Here is a 13,748-nt window from a genome sequence, read left to right on the forward strand (position 1 = left end):
AAATAAAATCCTTGAATTGTTCCCATTCACCTTTTGACTAGTAGAGAGATAGTAGAGAGTGTTATTGATCAACTAGTCTTGTCTAGTAGAAGCTTCACCAAGATGAAGAGTATCATGGAAAATTGTAGATGTGAAACATTTTTCATTCTCAAAGAGATTCGTAGCCCTTTGATGCTTCCTTTATTCATTTCATTATTCAGTGCTCTACCAAAAACCTTAGTAACAATGAGGAAGATGAAAAGGGATAACATATTTGCTTGTTTGAATTATTGATGAGAAGAGCATAAGAGGCTAAGAAACACAACTAAATGCCCACTTGCACTAGCCTTCACAAAATCCAAACTCCGTTATGACTTTCAATACAAATTCTTGGGATATCATATCACATGCTTTTTTCATATGTAGATTGATTACCATCCCTTCTTTTTTTTTTAGATTGATAGAGTGAATAGTTTCATGAGATGTGATAATGCTGTCCAAAATTTTCCAACCTTTTAGGAAGCTACTTTATTCCTAAAAACTATTCCTATCTAGACATTGCATCATTACCTAGAATATATGCATTAAATTGATGTAATACACATTGATATAATTAATGCTTAATTTAAGATCTCGTTATAAGAATTTGATTGAAAATATGAAATATACATAAAGAATCCTTCAAATTTATAAACTAAAAATAATTGCAATCAAATGATTTTATTATTATTATTATACAACTAGATTTTATCTAAAATTTTCCAACCTTTTAGGAAGCTACTTTATTGCTAAAAAATATTCTTATCTAGACATTGCATCATTACCTAGAGTATACGCATCAAATTGATGTAGTACACATTGGTATAATTAATACTTAATTTAAGATCTCATAATAAGAATTTGATTGAAAATATGAAATAGACTTAAAGAATCCTTCAAATTTATAAACTAAAAATATTTACAATCAAACGATTTTATTATTATTATTGACATTGTCAACAAAATAAATGTTTATTAATAAAAAATAAATAATAATACAATATAATCATAATATTGCTAAAATATGCAATATCAAAAACATTTGAAATCAATAATTTTGTCGAAGTATGTATTTAAAAATTAAATCTTTCATACCCAAAAGTTGCAAAAAGACTAATTCGGATAGCAACGCTAGAAGGAGGGCTTGAACCTCCGACCTTGTGGTTAACAGCCACACGCTCTAACCAACTGAGCTATTCCAGCACTTGCTTTGTACAATGAGTTTTTATTTATAATAATAATTAATTTTTCACGTTATCGTCACCTGGACAAAGATTAACTACCAGATAAAAGACACTCTCGTCGTTCCGTTTAGTACACACATTTCCGTTGCCGCGATTTAAATCCGGGTAGCCTGGATGATTTCCAACTTATTTTTTTAACCACAATCTTATCTTTTATTGAGATTTATACTTGTAAAAATCTCAATTCTCTTTCTATCATTGTTCATAAATGTTTTCTGAAAAAAAAAAATCAATAAAAATAAAATAGTTCCGAGTCATACAAGTTCGCTTTTCACCTTTCCATTTAGCAAGTTCACATTGTCACCGAGTTTCTTTTATCTAAGCAAATTCCATTTAATCCTTAGCACATATAAGACACACGATTGATTCTTCATATAATAGTCTTAGATGGTTAATTATGTAATTTACATCAAATAAATTCAATATATAATCTATTGGTATAAAACACAAAATGCTCTTTACTAATTATTGTATAATTTGATCTACTTATTATTTCCTACCAAAGAGAGGATGCTATTGCATTTATTGATTATTTTTTTCAATTAATTTAACCAATAAAAGCAAATAATTAAAATTTTTGATAAAAAATTCTATAGTTTAAATTTAATTTTTATTTTATATGATTATAAAAAATATCATTTTTTTATATATTCTTATTTGTTTGTGTGGGTGTAAAAATCAATTTTCTTAAAAAGAAAATACAATTTATTATGTATGAAATACAACATTTATTATTATGATGTTACGATGGCATTAATGATATGGTAGAGTAATGTAAGATAATTGAAAAAAATTCAACCATCAAAGATACATAAATCCTTTCCGACCATACATAAACTGTTCCGACCATACATAAACTGCACTTTGGTGACAGTGACCAGAGTCAATAATAATAAAATAGAAACGATGGTACTTTTCACATTTGTCACTAATTAGCTATAGCTTGAAAAGGTACCATCATCTCTTAGCCTTGTTCCCAAATGAATCTTTTGCCAAGTATTTGAGCTCTCCAACAATGACAATATTTTTTTTAATGGTGTTATAGTGAATGACATTCTTACTGAGGTTGATTAAGATATACCCAAGAACACAACTATGTGAGACATTTGCAAGTATTACAACCTAGTAATAAACGTTCATTTCTACTAAACCTAACTTGTATTAGCTCAAATTATTTTCGTCAGTTGTTGGATAATAATGATACAAGAGGCATAAAGTGCAATTGAAAATGCCACTTTGGAGTCATTTCTATCCAACTCAATTCCACTCCAATGTGAATGCCAACACTTCACCATAAGATCCACAAGCTTATGACAATATTTGAATATGGTTAGCATCATATAGAAAAGACTGCAAGAATGATCGAGCATTTGAAGATTTTGATGCCACGATAGAAATGAAGGAAAGTAGTATATAACGAGGAAGTAATAAGAAGTAATTATTCATAAGTAAATATAGATTAAATAATGTAGATAAATAATAATAATTTTTAATTAAAACTTAAAAAGTTAGAAACTTATTGTAGACGTATAAAAATGACTATATTTCTAAATGAATATTTTATGTTCATTTCTCTATTTAATTAAATATAATTTAATTAAATTATCCACATTCCTCTATTTAATTAAGCAAATTACTCAATTTATTTAATTAAATTCAATTAACCCCTTTTAGGTCATTTCATTGAATAAATCAATTTATTTAATTAAATCTATTCTTCTAAACCTTTTAATTAGATTTACATTTAATTAAATAGGGAATTCCAATTAAATAAATCTAATTTATTTAAAAACCTCCACTTGCAACCAAATTGAATTAAATTAACTTTATTTCAATTAAATCCTATTATCTCTCCATCCACTTGCATTTTCCTACATCTCCCACTTGCCTCATAAACCCTATTCCTAACCCCCTTCTAGACTCTTCTAATCACTTCTAGACTCTTCTAATCACTTCTAAATTAGCCTAACCCATCTCCTAAATATTGTCACATCCCTAAGCAAGAGGAAGTCACTTCTCAAATCCTCAAAGTCTTTGATAACCATTAAAGGCTTCAAGTCTCCAACAACTTTATCTTCCAAACCATTAATGGTTAACTCAACCCTCCAGCATGATTAAAGACTTTCTCTAAACTCAACCTCCATGTAACCCAAGGGTCTCATCAAGTATTTATTTCTTTGACCATGGTTAGTCCTTAATCCTTTGCACAAGAGTTTATCCTTTGGGTAAAACCTTTATCCATTGGATAACCCTAACCTAACCTTAACCTAACCTTAACCCTTACCTCTTAAGGTAACCATGAGGTCTTCTCAAGCATTTAATGCTTCCTACCTCTCTTCTCAACCCAACCTTATGTTGACAATTGTCACCATTTCATTGGTGCAAATTGAAAACATGGATTGAGCAACTTTCAAACTCAACCCTTGATTAACTCTTTCAATCCTAGCCATTCATTGCCCTTATTTTGCTATAAATAGAGCTCTCATTCCTCCATTTTCATATATCCAAGTCTTTAGCATCATACTTATACTCAAATCCATGCAAGCTTTAATATCTCATTTATGCTCATCATTTAGCCTCTCTTTTAAATAGGAATTAATCTAAATATGCATGTTTAGAGTATTTTCCTTATCATTTAACTTAATCATAGACTAGTATATCATGCTAAGATAGTCTTGCTACTAATCTTGTCATCTTATAATCTAGTTTATTGCATTCGTAAGATCATGCATAGCTTAGGATGCATTTCATAATAAAATCAAATCAAAGCATCCCTCGTTCTTGCATTTGTCATCCCTAAACCACTTTTGCTCAGTGATCTGAGAGCAAAGACATTGGTTTGAGGGACGTTGTGAGATAGAAAACCATGGAACCAACCTTGGGAAGCTGAGTCATCCTTCGTGACTCCATAGCTTGCACCAAGAAGTCCTGTGGGTGTGTGGACAAGGCTTCTTAGGCTTCATTTTTCACATTTTAAGTTCTATCGACCCACTTTTCCCGCATGCATTTCTGGCGCCCACCGTGGGGCCCGACCCCATATATAAAATCAGTTTTTAAATTTAACCACTTTTGCAGGTCCGCGGGAAACAAGAATCAATGCATGGGAAACATTCCCTAGTGCATCTGGTTAACAGTCCAGCGCATCCCGCTTTCTGTTTAGCGCGTGGGGTCTATTTGATAGCGTGTGTAGTCTTTACTATAGCGGATTACCCCACTAACATTTTCCTATAGGTCTCGATGCGGGAGAAAAATAGAGCAGCGCATTCGAAAACCATCTTAGCGCATCCTAAAAACAGCCTAGCACATCACTGTCATCTTGTAGCGCATCACCGTCATATTGTAGCGCGTACAATTTGTTCTATAGCACATCACAAACAGATACAAAAACCAAAAATTGTAACCGAACTTAAATTTAGACTTGTAGAAGTCCACAAGATCCAAAATTTTTCTAATGGTTTGATTGACATTTTGCAGGGTTTTGACATTTTCTTACAGAGGGAGCTTAGTTCTATTTACAAAATTACAAAGAATTTTTTTTTTTTTTTTTAACTAACTTAGTTAAGTTAGTTAAAATTTGGAATTCTTTTACTTCTGGTTGGATAAAATTGAACTCACCTTATTTTGGGCTGTAAAAAGAACCACAATCAAAGAATCTTTCTTACTTTCATAGGAGAAAAACTTTCCTTTTTGTGCTCTAAAAAGAACAAAACAACCTTTCTTTTTCGCGAAAATAGCTTTAAAAATAACCTCACCATCCTTTGGTGCATAAAAGGATCCATTTTAATTTTTTGCAAAGAATTACATTTAGAAAGTTTTGTTTACAATCAAAGAGGGAAGTTCTTCCTCTTTTTCCGATTTTCTTTTGTTGACCCTATCGAAGTTTTGCTTTGTTGACCAGGTTCTTTTCTAGATTAGATAATCACTGCTTTGAAGAAATAAAAAGAACAACATGTTTTTGTGGAGCAACATCTCCATATAGATTTTAGAAAATCATTGAATTGAAAGGATAAAAAGAACAACTTGATTGCCTTGTCTCGAAAATAGAAGGGATATGCTCTCCCCTTAACTGGGTGATCAAAAAGCCAGACTACTCTTACGCTTTCAGTCATTTAAAGCATTTACATCCTTTAGCAGGCCTGCCTTCCTGAGGGGTTGAAAAACTCTTAAAGCCATTTGTGGCCGGTGTGAAGGGAACAACCTAAGTGGGAAACGACTTTGATGTTAAGTGTTCCAACCCACTATAATCAAAAGTGGAAAGTGACGAAAGTCCTTTTCAACGGTTGCGCATAGCGATTAGCCTTCCCCCAGTATCCTTGAGATACGTAAAGCCTTTGTTCTAAAGGTTGGGAAGCCTCCTGAGGGAGTTTATCACTGACGGCCGAACAGGAAGCCTGATTACAAACCTTAGCATAGAAAATTTGAGCCGAGTCAGTAACCAGACATTTGTAATATCATAGTGCAAGGGTGGGGAAGAATCCGCCCCCAAGATTACTCACCATATATCTCCCAAGATAACTACTCAAGTGTGAAGCAATTCACTTTGAGTTAATTTCTGGCAAAAGGCAAAAAAATGGGCGCTCTCTAGGGGGTGACATGACTGTTTGAGCTGACGGAGTATCGAGACTAGTGGGCTATGATATTACTTATGACCTTTGAATAAAGAGTCTTCTTGAAGTGTATTATTTGTATCCAAACCTGTTAAAACATTGGGGATTTGAACACATCCTCGTAGAACATACACTTATTGTTAGATTAAGCAAAATGGTTGTCTCTTTGGTGCCATGCTTTCATTTTCTACTTTGGAAAATCATCTGTCAACACTGAAAATTCAAAACAAAGATCCAAAAGTAGCAGAAAACAACCAAATCAATACATCAGGGTAGTCTAGCGCGTAAGAACGACCTCTTAGCGCATGTGAACTATCTTTTAGCGCATTAAAACTGAACTTTAGCATGTCAAGTCTTAATAGTAACGCTTTACCAAGAATCCAAAACCCACAGTCGTAACTTAGCGCGTTTTAAGAAGAGTCTAGCGTGTGGGAGTCAAAAACTAGCACATAGAGTTGATCAGTTAGTGCTTAGCAGGCCCATACTAGCGCATGAATTTTTGAAAAAAATAGAAAACAAAATTAAACAGTCTTTACCAGTTAGCGTGTAGCCAGAGGCAGCCTAGCGCGTGTGGTCTTTTCCTTAGCGCATTGAAAACTTTTTGTAGCGCATCCCGTCTCTGCTTTAGTGTGTAATAAAAAATAGAAAAACAAGGGGCAAAACAAAGATAAATTTGAAACATTTTGAAAACATTTTTGAAAACTTCCTTTCATCAGCTTCATTTTCGTCAAAACAGAGTATCAAAAACAAAACATTAAAGGCTATTTCTAAGACAAATTTCTAGTCATACAAAAGTTGTCCAGAATCCAAAAACTGGTTGCACGATAAACATATCTATCCTATCAAAATCAAGAAACATAATCATGAGTGACGAATAGGTCCTTTATTATCTCACGGATTTTATCCAAAACACACTTGTTCAAAGCCGCAAGTTGTCAAATCAAGTTTCCATATCGGGAAACTTTATCCATATCATTTGGCACACTCTATCGTGAGGGGGCTTCTAAACCTTCACTTTGATAAAGTAAAACCTGAAGTCTTCAAGACAAGATAAACTGATTCCAAAACAAATCAAAGGAAACTATTAATCACTTATGCATGACTAATCCTCATATTCCGAGGAGAAAGAATATTTATCGTAACACCACGTTGAAGAAACAACAACCAAGTTTTTCCAAATTTGTCAAAAGAAATAAATTTTTATATATCAATCGTCAACTCTTCAAATCTCATCGAACATTTCTTCATCACGTCAAACTTTATATCCAGAACAAATCCAATGAATTTGACAAGGAACCTTTAAAGACTAGAGCATATTGTCAAAAATCCGCATTTAGTCAAATCATAAACCGTGGAGGAAAGATCAATCCTACATTCTTTCCCGACGAGTGCATCACTTACAACATACCCTGATTTGAACTACCAACCCCTGAGCAACACATCGAAGAGGATTTTATCCCCTTTATCACATAAAGCTTCTACTAGATGCCTGTTGTTACTCGCTCTCAACAAAACAAACAAAGCGAAATACAATCAGAATCCAACATGAATCGAAGATTATCAAATCCTTTCGAGCATCCGAGTTTAGAGGACGTCGAAATTTCTGAAGAACTTCTTCAGGAATGCCAAGAGAGTGCTTCATTTAAAAAACTTGTAGAAAGACTCATGGAAAATGACAAGGAAAAATACCCACTCATGCTTATGAGCAAAGGGGTTAAACTTCTTGAAGACTTTGACACAGACATGTTTAGAACAAGATCTCAACATTACGACTATCAAGAATGACAATGACAAGGAGAAGCACGCAACCCTGAGCAAGATATTCCTGAACAAAACATATTGGAACAAAATACACCAGGGCAAAACATCCCTGAGCAAAATATACCGTTCCATACACCATTTCAACCCAGGGTTAATGCAAGGGAAGACGCCTTCCCTCGGCAAAATAATGCACCTTTGGTTGCCCTTACTCAACAAATGCAAATGTTACAAAGACAAATGCAAGATATACAACAAGGGACAACAATACGGTATTCACTAAATGAAATTTGTCCTTATCCTTTTGACAGAAGATTGCACATGGTCCCTTTTCCTCCAAACTCAGACGTCCCAAAATTTGACAAATACGATGGGAAAAGCGATCCTTGTGATCATGTTCGAGAATTCTGCACCATGAGTCTTGAATTTGCTCATGATGACACCTATCTGATGCGGTTATTCCCACGAAGTTTGGGAGGACAAACAATGGAATGGTTATCCAAAATCACACCTCTTGTCAGATCATTTGATGAACTAGTCAACAAATTAATAACTCAATATTCTTATAACATTCAACATGCTATTACCATGCTAGACATCTGTAACACCAAACAGAAAAACAATGAAACATTCATGGTATTCCTTCAACGTTGGCGACGTATGGTTTCACGATATCCTTGAGATATTCCTGAAAAGGAGAAAATGGAAATTTTCATTGACAACTTGAATGGTGAGATGAGTTATAGGCTCAAACTCCAATGCATACCATCTTTCGCTAAATTGATTGAAAATGACATTCAAGTAGAAGAAGCATGTATCAAGAAAGGAACGCTCAAATTCTTCAAAGAAGGAACAGGTTCATCAAATTACAATAACCAAAATAACAACAACTTAGACAAATCTAGATTCTAGACCAGAAATAAAAACAACAGAAATGAAGGAGGCAATGAACCACATGATCTAAAATCTAAACAACCCGTGCTTTCCTTATCAGGAAATCCTCAAGCTACAAAGAACCCCAAAGGAGCTAACCCATACATGAACACATACACATCGACTACCAATCAAGGTCAACCCCACCCAAACAACACCAAAAATGCTCAAAACAATCATGCAAATCGAGGACCTAATAACAATTCACGAGGTAGCACCAACAATTTCCAAAAACGTGTCTACACACCTCTGGGACAATCACTGGAGTCAGCATTCAGAGAACTCCTGGCAAACAAAATTATCTCTTTACCAGCAATCAACAACTATGAACCACAAATCAAACCACCTTGGTGGAATGACTCACACTTTTGTGATTTTCATCGAAACAAAGGTCATGAAGCAAATGATTGCATGAGACTGAAAAACATTATTCAAGACATGATTGATAGAGGTGATTTAACGGTAGATGGTCTCAAGACAAATGGTGACCATGGAGCCTTTAAGAATCCTCTTCCAAACTACAACAAGGATGGATCTTCCACTTCGAACAATACACTTGGAGCTCGTATCAATCACATCTACAATAACACCATCAATCATATATCAGCTGAAGACAATCAAGTCAATGTCATCACAATCCGAGATCAACGTGATCATGAATCTGTTAATGTAACAACAAGAGATAAAAAATATGTCTTGAAAGGACATACGTCAACAACAAACACTATACCCAAAATTCAATATGATCTAGTCAGCCAACTACGCAAAACTCCTGCTCAAATATCTATACTGGAATTGTTAAAACTTTCACCAAAACACAAAGAAATATTGGATCAAGCGTTATTAGAAACAAATGTACCTCAAGATCTGGATGCTGACAAATTCCAAGCCATGGTCGCTCATATGACAGGGCCTCATAATCTCACTTTTTCGGAGCATGATAATTCCTCATTAAGTCATCCACATAACACTCCTCTCCATATTGAAGTCATCATCTATAAACACCGAGTGAAATGAGTATTGATAGATGGAGGAGCTGGGCTTAATATATGTACCTTAAAACTTATCCGTGCATTAGGCTTCTCAGAGGAGTCTATTGATCCATGCAAAAAGATTACCATAAAGGCATATGATGATGAAGAAAGATCCTCTAAAGGAACAATGGTGTTGCCGATTCAAGTCGGACCATTACAAAGAGATACTATGTGCGAGGTCCTAGACATAGACCTCACCTACAATATCTTATTAGGTCGACCCTGGATACATGAAATGCAAGCAATGCCTTCTACATATCACCAGTGTGTCAAATTCCCCTACAATGGGCAAGAGGTTTCTATATATGTTGATCACAATCCATTTCAACATTGTAATGCAATGGGGGCAACCCAGGATAGTTTGGTTCCGCATAATAGAGAGAAACAAAATCCCTCAGCATCAGATCTTCAACAAGAGAAGTCTAAATCATTACCTGGAGATTTCAAGCAGAAACTGAAAATCAAAGAACAAGGCATGGGGGAATACTCTTTGGAAACCATGTGTTTGACCAGCTTACCCACATCACCTAGATCTCATGGATTACCTACAACATCAACACATCAAGCAACTCAACCCATCACCAAGTTTGATGGCACATTCATCCAACTTGGCACTCTAGCACATGAATCAGAGGAAAAGGACATCCTTAGCTGGCTATACAAAGATGAGGAAGAAGACAGAGCAACTACTATGGAAGTAGCTATACCCACACACCTATATGGAAAAGGCTACTTAATCATGCAACAAATGGGATACAATGGCAAAGGACCTATTGGTAAGCGTCAGGAAGGTGTCACAAAACCATTGGATCCTCCTTCACAATTTAGTAAAGACAAAAAAGGATTAGGCTTTGAATTCACTCTACTACCAAAGAAAATACCACGAAAATATCAAAAACCTCAGTGGAAAGCAAAGAAGAAGTACAAAGAAGAATCCTGGCAAGAAGCACTATTTGAGTCAGCAGAGACAATCTATAAGGAACGTGAACATCAAGAAAAGAAGCAACATCACGAGAAGCCCATTATTCACAAGAAGGCAAAATCTACAGCAGTAGCTCATATTCATGAACAAATATTCAACAAAGCAGAATCACCTCAGGGCAACATCATTCCTCCCTGGGAAGAAACAATCTACGAACAAATGCAAAAAATAGAAGTAGGATTTGATGCAGAATCAGAAAAAGCCAGCAAAATAGTATCAATTATCAAAGATCTATTTTCACCATTCAACATACTTGTTTACAACACTGAAAAGATCTGGGATGATAACTCTGAGACTGATTCCAATGAATATGAATGGGCTAGCTGCTCAAATGCTACTAAAAATACCGCTGAAAATACTAGTTCTATATCCCTTTCTCAAGAAGAACATAGCACATAAATTAGACTACTTGAATTTGGACCACAGAATATCTATGACGCTAAGGAAAGCGAGCAGAAACATTATGAACAAGTCTATACGGAGGATGATACCATCGAAGACCTCGACGAAATCCTGGACTTCTTTAACACCCGAACTAAGCACAATGAAACCTCTATCCTGACACTTACCGCAGCAAAACTTGATCCACCAAACGATTCCTTACCACTTGTCTTTCCTGACCTCATCGACTGGGATGAACCCAAAATACATGATATACCAATTTTCCCAAATGATGAATCTATTATTCACTACCTATGTACCGTTAACTCGAAAATAGGCTCTACCAGTAAACAAAGTAACGATGTCTGCACCCTAGGGAATGCCAAGTATCTCAGTCGCAAAAATGAACCAAATAAAGGATCTGATGCTGAAAACCAATCAATGGCAGCTCTAGATCACAAAAAAATAAAAATAAAGGACACATCTGAGGGTGAAAATCTTTTTAAGGCACCTAAAGATGGGAGACTTGACACTCTTCCTAAACAATTTCATGAGTGATCACCCATATTGATTGAGCCAACTCAATCAATCAACATTGGTACTACAGAAGCAACCAAAAATATACACCTTGCAGAATATCTGACAGAAGCAGAAAGATCAAAATTTATCAAATTTTTTAAAGAAAAGCAAATCAACTTTGCTTGGGCATACACAGATATGCCCAGGATTGATCCACAATTAATCATGCATCACTTGTCTATGGCTCCAGGAGCTAAACCGGTTAAGAAAAAACTATGAAAGATGAATCCACATGTGGCACTCATGGTCAAAGCTGAACTAAAGAAACTATTAGATGTCAGATTTATCCGACCCATCGACTATACAAAATGGATTTCCAACATCATACCAGTTTCAAAACTAGATGGTAGTATCAGAATAAGCACAAATTTTAGAGATGTCAACAACGCCTATCCAAAGGATGACTTTCCTTTACCAAGTATTGACATCATTGTAGACCTCACAGTAGGCCATGCAATGCTATCACTAATGGATGGTTTCTCAGGCTATAACCAAATCAAGATCGCTCTAGAGGATCAAGATAGAACATCGTTTACCTGTCCATGGAGAACGTACTATTGGAATGTCATGCCTTTTGGCTTAAAGAATGCAGGGGCAACTTATCAATGAGCAATGACAACAATCTTTTAGGATATGATGCATACCTTCATGGAAGACTATGTGGATGATTTACTAGCTAAATCCTTCACCAGAGCGAAACATCTAAGCATCTTAGAAAAGATTTTTGAACGATTGGAGAAATTCCAAGTCAGGCTCAGATTTTTGAACGATTGGAGAAATTCCAAGTCAGGCTCAACCCTAAGAAGTGTGTCTTCGGGGTTACATCAGGCAAGTTACTAGGCTACATAGTTTTAGCTAAAGGTATTGAAGTGGATCCAGCAAAGGTACAAGCCATTATGGAGATGCCACCACCAAAGAACATCAGCCAGCTCAGGTCGCTACAAGGATGACTTCAATCAATCAGGCGATTCATCGCTCAACTAGCCGATAAAAGTCTACCATTTAATCACTTGCTACATAAGGATGCACCATTCAGATGGGAAGCCAAGTGTGCAGAATCTTTCTATCAAATCAAACAGTATCTGATGAACCTACCCGTTCTGGTACCACCGATAGCAAGGAAGCCACTTATTCTCTACATTTCAACAACAATTATATCACTGGGGGCACTATTGGCACAAGAAGATCAACAAGGAAAGGAACAAGCAATATACTACATTAGCAGGACATTGAACGACTATGAGCTAAATTACACCTTTATTGAGAAAGCCTGTTTAGCTGTGGTCTTCGCCTCTCAAAAATTTCGCCACTACATGCTAGCTCACACAATTAAGCTAGTTGCAAAAATTGATCCTCTCAAATATTTACTCAGCAAGGCAACTCTTACAGGTCGATTGGCTAAATGGGTCATGATTCTCAGTGAATTTGATATTTATTATATGGAGTGAAGAGCTATCAAGGGACAAGTAATAGCAGATCAACTAGCAGAAGCACCACTACCCGGAAAACAAACCATGGAGATTGAATTTCCAGATAGGGACGTTCTTGCTATCTCTACCAAACAATGGACCCTATACTTTGACGGATCCTACACACAACATGGTTCAGGTGCTGGCATTCTATTCATCACTCCTGAAGGACACACTATACCAAGATCGTATAAGCTTATGTTCCCATGCACAAATAATGTGGTTGAATATGAGGCATTGGTTATAGGCATCAAAATGGCCGTAGAATGGAAAATCACAGAGTTAAAGGTCTACGGAGACTCATAATTAGTCATCAATCAAATCAACAATGACTATCAGACAAAGGATGACAAGCTGCTACCCTACAAGCGAATGGTGGATGACTTCAAGCAATATTTTACACACATCTCCTTCGAGAAAATACCAAGATTGAACAACAAAGCAGCCGATGCAATGGCTACTATCACTTCATTACTACAAATTCCAGAACAACAGAGTCGTTACGAGTTTCTGGTAGAGCAACTATTCTCCCTAGCCTATGACCACTCAGAATGGTTTAGACTCCCCCATATATGGAATGATATATGAGTATCTTAAGACCAATATCCTACCCATTGACTTGTCGCGAAACCAAAAACGTAACTTTCTCTGACAAGCTACCCGTTATACCCTTACTATCGATACTTTGTACCGTCGAGGTCTAGATGGTACTCTTCTTCATTGCCTTGATCATAATGAATCTG

General features: G+C 35.6%; 1 non-coding gene across 1 annotated transcript; it reads right to left on the reverse strand.

Annotated features, from left to right (window-relative positions):
- Positions 1–1,147: 1,147 nt before the first annotated feature.
- On the reverse strand, positions 1,148–1,221 carry TRNAN-GUU (transfer RNA asparagine (anticodon GUU)). Its single transcript has one exon. It is a non-coding gene; the product is annotated as a tRNA-Asn (tRNA).
- Positions 1,222–13,748: the final 12,527 nt, after the last annotated feature.

This window comes from Cryptomeria japonica, chromosome 10 (assembly GCF_030272615.1).
Source record: "Cryptomeria japonica chromosome 10, Sugi_1.0, whole genome shotgun sequence".
Taxonomy (NCBI): domain Eukaryota; kingdom Viridiplantae; phylum Streptophyta; class Pinopsida; order Cupressales; family Cupressaceae; genus Cryptomeria; species Cryptomeria japonica.